General features: G+C 40.6%; 1 pseudogene; it reads left to right on the forward strand.

Moving 5' to 3' along the window:
* Positions 1–7578: 7578 nt before the first annotated feature.
* Positions 7579–8675, forward strand: LOC101131728 (ADP/ATP translocase 2-like; annotated as a pseudogene).
* Positions 8676–9572: the final 897 nt, after the last annotated feature.

Below are 9572 nucleotides of genomic sequence, written 5' to 3' on the forward strand. Positions count from 1 at the left end.
ACATTCTCTGTGACAAAAGGGACTCATACACGATAATACTGGAAATATATGAAGGATTAATAAACTGTATTTAGCAATTCCAGAAGCATGTACAATTGACATACTAATTAGAAATAATACCTATCTTTTCATGAAGTCAGCTTCTTAACTAGTATTCATGTTATAATATATAACATATTATATATATATGTATACACACACACACACATATATATATATAGTTAAAACATCCTGGTGCCAGCTTTTCACCATGGGAGACTTAGGATAACTTGTGCTGATTTTCAGGCTACAAATCACCTCTGTGTTGTGCAAAGCGACAAATTAACCATGACATAAATCTAATGGGTTGTTTATTTCCAGAAGTAGCAAAAGCTAGAAAACCATGGCAACCAGTGTAGTCAGAGATATGTGAAAGGGACTTATATTCTTGGCAAAAATGAATTTTAAAAAAAGGTGCAGAAAGTCCTGAAACACTTACTAACAGTTCTAGGCAATTTAACTTTTCCTTTTTCACTCTGGTAGTAGGTTATTTGTTGCTTCCACTGCAACACTTATTTTAAAGTTCTAAGCTCAGTGGCAGAGGCTCAGTCAAAAAGCCCATGGAATGTTTTATAGAGAAGGCCGTGGTAATGATAGTGTATCAAGAAACTACGAAGAACTCAATGTGTACCGTGTGCCTTTAGCCACATTCTTTCCTTATGAAAGTCATCTCTTAAGATCTACATGAACTCCATGAGGCCATGAGAAAAATTACTGCACCAATTCTATTACTGTCAAAAAACTTAGCTGCTTAAAGCTGAGTTAGTGGATGGTGAAATTGCTACTTGGCTGTTGTACTGTTTTCAGTTATTTTATAAACCCATTGATGCTTAATCAACCAGAGCAATCTGCACGTATTTGGTCAACAATAATGGTGCAAACTTTCTAATTCAAAACAGCTGGAATCATAAAATGTAAAGTATAGAAGCAGCTATTTTGCTGTCTGGTTATTGCTATTGAGACCAGGTGGTTCAATCAAAGGCAGGAGGAAAGGGCTTAGAAGTCTCCTTCTTTTCCAGAATTTCCCAGCTCTAATTCATTTCTGGGATAAGGTGTTTGTTTCCAAAGTTTCCATTTAAAATGTACCCAAATTCTTGAGCTGAAGTAAATTTACACTTTAAACTATGAACCACAGAACTCCTGGGCTTCCACCTCTGGAGGAGTGGCCACAGGTCAAAAGGAACACAGAAAGGTGAATGTGGAGGGAAGGTGCAGTGACACAGTTAAGTAGTGGTGGGGAAGAGAGCGTTGGGAAAGGATTTTGATGTGAGGGCCAGGCATCCTGGGTGGGTAGGCGTGACTGAGGCAGCTTAGGGCAGCCTGGGAGCCTCAAATACCCTTTGATGGGATCTAAGGGTATTAAAGTGTTAGCTTTCATGGTTTTGTGGAGGACTGACCTGGCTACAGCACTTCATTTGTGGGCCCCATTGTGGTGCGGGAGAAGGAAAGGAGCTGTTCCAGCTGCTATAGCTGACTAAAAAACGTCCTAAAATGCACTGGCTTAGAACAATGACATTTATTTAACTCATGGATCTACAGGTGGAGCAAGACACAGGTGCTATTGTAACTCATGCGAATGCTGATCAACTGTCACTATAGATTAGTTTGTATTTTCTAGAATCTGAAATAAATGGTATTATACAGTAAGTACTCCTTTTTGTCTGGTTTCTTTTACTCAGTGTAAATATTTTGATATTTATCCATATTGCTGTGTGTATCAAGTGTTCATTCCTGTTTATTGCTGAGTGGTATCCTATTGTATGGATAGACCACAGATTGTTTATTCCCTTGTGGATAGACATTTGGGCTATTGTCAGGTTTTGACTATTATAAATAGAGCTGCTATAAATAGTTGTACACAAATCTTTGTGTAAACGTATATTTTAATTTTAGGAGAGGAATGGCTGGGTTATATGGTAGGTATATGTTTAACTTTTTAAGAAATTTCCAAACGGTTTTCTATGGACTAGTTTGCATTTTCTAGAGTTTTATATAAATGTGATCATCCAGTATGTGCTTTTTCTGTTTGGCTCTTTTTACTCAGCAGAATTACTTTGAGATTCATCCATGTTGTTGCATATATTAGTAGTTAGTTATTTTATTGCTGAGTAGTATTCTAATGTATTGATACACCACAGTTTATCCATTTACCTGCTGATGGACCTTTGGCATGCTTCCTGTTTTTGGCTACTACAAGTGAAACTACTATGAACACTTGTGTGCAGGTTTTTGTACGGACACATATTTCCTGTTCTGTGTGCAGCTGAATCATCTATGGAAAAGGTGAATTCTTCTGCTTTAAACATCAGGACTCCATCTGCCAGGTGCTGCCACTATTTCTGTCAGCAGCAGGCTGTTAATGATGATCTTTGTGTTAGGGCTCTCTAGAGACACAGAATATGGATATACATAGATAGAGATATAGATAGACAGACACATGACGGGATTTGTTAAGGGAACTTGCTTATGTAATTTTGGAGGCTGAGAAGTCCCACAATAAGCTATCTGCAAGCTGGAGAACCAGGGAAGCTGGTGGTGTAACTCTCAGTCCGAGGCCAAAGGCCTGAGAACGCAGGGGTCCTCTGGTACGAATCCCAGAGGCCAACAGCCAGAGACCCTGGAGTTCTGATGTTCAAGGACAGGGTACAGAGAGAGGGAGAAAGGGAGGGAGAGGGAGAAAGAGAGACAGAGAGAGAGAGAGAGAGAGAAAGAAAGAGAGAGAGAGGGAGAAATGGGGAGACAGAGAGAGATAGACAGAGAGGGAGAAAGAGAGAGAGCAGGCAAATTCACCTTTTCTCTTCCTGTTTGTTCTATCTGGGGCCCCAGCTGATTGGATGGTGCTGCTCACACTGAGGGCCAATCTCCACTCAGCCAGTATCCCTCAGGAACACCCTATGGGCATGCCTGGAAATAATGTTTCATTGGCTATCTAGGCATCCTTTAATTCAGCCAAGTTGACGCCTGTTAATAAAATAACCATCACGACCTTCCAAGCGTTTTATAGGCTTAGCTCTAATAATTAGAATAAAATTTTGTAGATGGAGTGAGGTAGGGTCCACTTTCTTCTTTTGCCTGTGACTGGCTATCCAGTTGTCCCTGTACCATTTGTTGAAAATAATATTCTTTTAAAAATATATTTCATGAACTAATTATGTATACTCTGTTTACTTTTATGTGGTGCTGAAGTCTCTGCTTGATTAGCTTAGTGGCCAGCTGTAGGACTGAATGAAGATTTTCTTAAATTCTGTGACCAATCAATCTTCCACCCTTCTGTATATGCTTTGGGGCACACTTTCAGTGCTTAGCAGTTTGCAACCCTATCTTAGCTTTCACTGCCTGCTTGCTCAGAGCCTCCCACTCAGCCAGAGGTGGAAGGTTAGGGTCTTCTCAGGTATTTCCTGGGAATGTGCCTGGCCCTGCCTATGTGTGTAGCCTTCTAGATCCCCAGGAATATCTTGTAGCTTTTAAAAGCTCCTTATGGACATTTTATTACCAGATTTTTGTTTCAAGGTTTTTGGCCATCTTTTTTTTTTTTTTTTTTTTTTGACTGAATTAGTTTCACAGCCTCTGGCAGCTTGATGTTAAGCAATTGTGGCTGTTTTTGACAAATGCCCTGAGAATAGACTTTTTCTTATTGAGTGACTCTGAGTCAGGTCAAATAAAGAGAAACCCTATGAATGGGGCTTTTCATTTCTTTTCCTTAACTGTTATTTTAGGCTCAGGAGTACATGTGCAGGTTTGTTATATAGGTAAACTCATGTCACAGGGGTTTGTTGTACAGATTATTTTGTCACCCAGGTACTAAGCCTAGTACCCAATAATTATTTTTTCTGACCTTTTCCCTCCTCCCACCCTCCACCCTCAAGTAGGCCTCAGTGTCTATTGTTACCTTCTTTGTGTCCATGAGTTCTCATCAATTAGTTCCCACTTATAAGTTAGAACATGCGGTATTTGGTGTTTTGTTCCTCCATTAGTTTGCTAAGAATAGTGGCCTCCAGCTCAATTCATGTGTCTGCAAAAGACATGATCTCATTCTTTTTTGTGGCTTCATAGTATTCCTTGGTGTATATGTACCACATTTTCTTTATCCAATCTGTTACTGATGGGCACTTAGGTTGATTCCATGTCTTTGCTATTGTAAATAGTTCTGCAGTGAACATATGCGTGCATGTGTCTTTATGACAGAACAATGTATATTCCTTTGGGTATATACTCAGTAATGGGATTGCTGGGTCGAATGGTAGTTCTGTTTTTAGCTCTTTGAGAAATTGCCACTGCTTTCCCCAATGATTGAGCTAATTTACACTCTCACCAATAGTGTATTAGCATTCCCCTTTCTCTGCAACCTTGTCAGCATCTGTTATTTTTTGACTTTTCAGTAATAGCAATTCTGATTGGTGTGAGGTGATATCTCATTGTGGTATTGATTTGCATTCCTGTAATGATCAGTGATATTGAGCGTTTGTTTATATGCTTGTTGGCTGCATGGAATCTTCTTTTGAAAAGTGTCTGTTCATGTTCTTTGCCCACTTTTTAATGGGGTTGTTTGTTTTTTCCTTGTTAATTTGTTTAATTTTCTTATAGATACTGGATATTAGACCTTTGTCAGATGCATAGTTTGTAAATATTTTCTCCCATTCTGTATGTTGTCCATTTACTCTGCTAATAGTTTCTTTTGCTGTGCAGTTCTTAAGTTTAATTAGATGCAAATGAGGCTTTTCCAGAGAGCTTTCAGATAGGTCAAATAGTGGCAATTCTCTGTGGCATTTTAGGAAGCTCTAAACCTGTTCTTTCCTCTCTGGTGGCTGCTAAGCTGCTGGTGTTTATAGTTTCTAAGGCTGTCTATTTTCAAGGCTATTACAGAGCTGGGGAGAGTAGACTAGATAAATTCAGACACCACAAAGCTCGCTCTTTCTAAGTGAGATTCAGCCACTTTGCTTGAATAAATGCTTCTTGGATCCTTGTAAGCCTTTAGTTAATTTGTAGAGCTCTAAGAAAGTTAATTTTAATTTTAACTATTTTTTTTGGACTAGCGTTCTTATTGCTTTTATGGAGCAATGAATTTTTAGAGGTTCTTACTCTACCATACTAGAATTACTTCTCTCCAGTCCCTTCATTCTTACTTGTATGTTTATCAGCATTAAAAGTCAATGAGAAATAAATGGGCTCCTGGGTGCCTACATACCTCTGCAGAGATGAGGCAATAACAGTGTGTGGTTGTCTAGCATGACTGGTCTGCAGCAGTGAGTATCTGAGAACCTGTTGTTTCAGCTGGAACTTTTCTTAACCTGGAGAGGAGCAAACAGTTTAGACCTGGAGAACAAAGGAAACAACACTGGTCAACAGCAGTGGTTGCACGTATAGGGCTTCTGGGTAAGTGTTGAATGCAGTAGGCTAAACTAATGAAATATCAAAAACTCAACTGTTACAGCTCACTTTTGTCTCATTTCACAGTAGAAAAAGATACCAGACTGTGAAAGTTCTTGTCCAGACTTTTGTTTTTAATGTAAAAATGGATGCTTCTGCTTAGAGATAGAGGATATTGTTCATATGTTTCCAGTGCTTGCTTTCCCTTCTTTGACCTCCTATTCATTGATAGTGGCTGAAGCTCACCCATTTATCGCTTCCCTTATTCTTCTTTCCTTTAAGACCAGAGTCCATAGCAGTGAATTCAGACAGTATCGTGTGAGCTGGGAAATACTTGTGTAGAGTGTTGGTTTTTGCATTTATTAACTTCAAAGAATCAAATGAGAAAGTCTAAACCAAGACTGGGAATAACTCCTCATTTTGAACTCATATTTGCCTTTTTACACAACTCTTACCTAAAACTAACTAATACACAACTATTAACCAAAGCCTAGACCAAGAGACAATAGTTATGTAAGAAGGCTAATTTGAGTTCAAAATAAGGAATTATTTTCAAAAAACAACAGCTCTAAATCTAGCTCAGTTGCCATTTCCTCTGTGAAGTCTTCCTCATTTTCCCTGGCGGAGCAAGTTTTTCCTTTTGTAGCACTTGATACGTCTCATCTTTTACCACCTTCTCATTGTATCATAGGTATTTACCCACATGTTTATCTAGTTTAGTGGTTTTCAGCCAGGGGCAATTTTGCCCCACTTTGGATGTTTGGCAATGTTTGGAAATATTTTTGTTTGGCACATGCGAGTAGAGGGTGGTGCTGGCAGCTAGTGGGTAGAGGCTATGGAGTTGCCAAACATCCTGCAATGCACAGATGGCTCTCCACAACAAAGAATTCTCCCTCTCCGAATGTCAGGATTGCTGAGATTCAGAAACTGCTTTGTCCATGAGATTTGAGGGCAGGGAGCTTGCAGCTACACATATAAGACATAATAAATGGTAAACATTTCAATCTGTTAAAGAAGAGAGTAAAAAGTCTGTTTGCTTATTGGTCTTGCAGTTACAACCAGTGATTTGAGGGCTTAAAATGATGCATTTACATTTTTCTTTTCCTGGTCACTGAGAAGGAAATCCAGAAAGATCAAACATCCATTTATTCATATGACTAAATGTCAAAAATACATGAAAGATGTCAACCTGAGATGCACTGGGGGCAAGCTGGAAAATGAAATCCTGACATTTCTTCAGAAAGGCGTCACTCAGCCTTACCTTAGCTGATGGGGCTGGCACTCCTCATTTGTCAGAATAGGCATGGCCTTTTATCTGAGTTTGTTTTACTCCTCAGTGTGGCTTTGGGATGTGGATTTGATTTGCCATTCTCTGTTATGCACAGAGTCTCAAGATAACACGATGTAGAGAGATGCAGAGAACCAGGCAGCCTGTGCACAGATGACAAAGGGATGGGAGGCAAAACGTGAAGGAGAAACTTTCTGCTTCTATTTATTGCCATGTGAAAAGAAACCATGATCTTGCTTGTTGGAGAGAAAAGATAAAGAGCATGGAGGAAGAGATAGCTTGACTCTCCAGACTTTGGGGCTCACTTACAGTAGGCATCACTGTGCAAACTGCACTAGGTGGGGTGGCATCTTCCGGACATTGCTTTTGCAGGGAAAGTGAGCCCAGGTCTAACAACATATACACATGTCCTCTGTCTGTCAGTGTCCCTGTCAGGATATGTGTACACAAAGCAAAAGCACAGGACTTGGAAAAGTTTGTCAAAGGGACTTATGTAAAAATAATTAATGAATAAATGATTTAGGAAGAGATGAGGGTTTTTGTAAAAATTCAAGCAGTTGCTATTCATTGAGTATTTACTCTGCCAGGACTTTTGCTAAATGTTTTCATTTCCTCTTCATTCCTGTGAGTTAAGAATGTTCATCTTTTTATAGATAAAAAAATGCAGAAACGACAACAACAACTGAGGTTCAGAGATGTCAGCTAGCTTGCCTGAGGTTGCGGAGCTTGTGTGGTAGAGTTAGGATATGAACCTAGACCAATGATGCATTACTTTAAGGGAAGGGCTTTAGTTCCTTTGAAATCTGCAAAAAGCAAGACAGGCCCCACAGCCCCGGAGTCAAAGCCAGTTCCCAGCCCAGTCCCATCCCTTAGCCACCTGCCTCCTCTTTCCTTTCAACATGACACATACCACTCTGTCCTTCGCTGAGGACTTCCTGGCAGGTGGTGTCACTGTGGCCATCCCCAAGATGGCAGTAGTGCCCATCGAGGGGGTCAAGCTGCTGCTGCAGGTGCAGCATGCCAGCAAGCAAATCACCACAGATAAGCAATACAAAGGCATTATAGACTGTGTGGTCCGTATTCCCAAGGAGCAGGGAGTCCTGTCCTTCTGGCACGGTAACCTGGCCAATGTCATCAGATAATTCCCCACCCAGGCTCTCAACCTCACCTTCAAAGATAAAAACAAGCAGATCTTCCTGGGTGGTGTGGACAAGAAGACCCAGTTTTGGCATGACTTTGCAGGGAATCTGGCATCGGGCAGTGCCGCTGGGGCCACATCCTTATGTGTTGTGTACCCTCTTGGTTTTGCCCATACCTTTCTAGCAGCCGATGTGGGTAGACCTGGAGGCAAAAGGGGATTCAGAGATCTCGATGACTGCCTGGTTAAGATCTACAAATCGGATGGGATTAAGGGCCTGTACCAAGGCTTTAACGTGCCTGTGCAGGGTATTGTCATCTACCAAGCTGTCTACTTCAGTATCTATGGCACTGTAAAGGGAATGCTTCCAGATCCCAAGAACACTCGCATCATCATCAGCTGGATGATGGCACAGTCCATCACTTCCATTTTCTGGGTTGACCTCCTATCCATTTGACACTGTTTGCTGCTGCATGATGATGCAGTCAGAACTCAAAGCAGCTGACATCATGTACACAGGCACACTTGACTGCTGGAGGAAGATTGCTCGTGATGAAGGGGACAAAGCTTTTTTCAAGGGTGCATGGTCCAATGTCCTCAGAGGCATGAGTGGTGCTTTTGTGCTTGTCTTGTGTGATGAAATCAAAAAGTACACATAAGTTATTTCCTAGGATTTTTTCCCCCTGTGAGCAGGCATGTTGTATCATATAACATATCTTGAGCATTCTTAACAGACTCCTGGCTGTCAATTTATCAGTGGGAACTATTTACTGGTTGAAAATGGGAAGCAATAATATTCATCTAACCAGTTTTCTCTTAAAACCATTTCCATGATGATGATGATGGGACTCAATTATATTTTGTATTTCAGTCACTCCTGATAAATAACAAATTTGGAGAAATAAAAATAAGTAAAATAAAAAACAGAAGCAAGGCAGTTGAGGAGGTAGAATTCAGTCAGCAAGCACCCATTGTCCACTCTGTTCAGTAGAAACCCTAGGAAGTGTTCTTTCACTTGGTTTTAATGAAGACAACAAAAGAATCAGATAGCACCGACAGAATCCATCCACTATAATAAGAACTGTAGCCACTTAATTATACATATATGGCTTATAACTCTTCAGGCCACAAACTGTGGGTGGAGTCATAGACACTGCCACCATCCATATGTCACAGACTAGTCCCCATCAGCTAATGAGGAAACCCAGCCTCTTGTGAAACATTGCAAGATTTTCTGAGTCAGGGGGTTTCTTCCAGGTCCTTATGCATATGTCAGACAGCTTGCTGCGGCACCTTTCATTTCCCTCCTCTATCTTTGACCTGACTACTGCCAGGCACTATCAGTGTGGTGCAGAACTTCAGAGTGTAGGCTCTGGAGTCAGACTCTCACCAATCATATTCTGCTTCTGCCACTAACTTTCGGAGAACTTGGATAATTAGCTTACGCCTGCTTTCCTTACTTATAGAATGAGAATAATGATGATTCCTCCATCAAATAGTTGTAAGGATTAACTGAAGGAATCCATTCAAAGTGCTTAGCATGGTGCCTTGCAAACAGACCTCCTTAAAGGTTGGCTATTATTATTTTTAATTGCACTATATCTTCCATGAATGATAAGAAGCAGCAGCATTTAGAAGCTGCTTCGGTAGAGCACTCTTTAAAGAACTACCTGGGGACAAACCCCCTTGGAGCCAGGAAGCTTTTGAATATGGAGAGAAAAATGGGAGAAGATGGTGACT

The sequence above is a fragment of the Gorilla gorilla genome, chromosome 13 (assembly GCF_029281585.2).
Source record: "Gorilla gorilla gorilla isolate KB3781 chromosome 13, NHGRI_mGorGor1-v2.1_pri, whole genome shotgun sequence".
Lineage (NCBI taxonomy): Eukaryota > Metazoa > Chordata > Mammalia > Primates > Hominidae > Gorilla > Gorilla gorilla.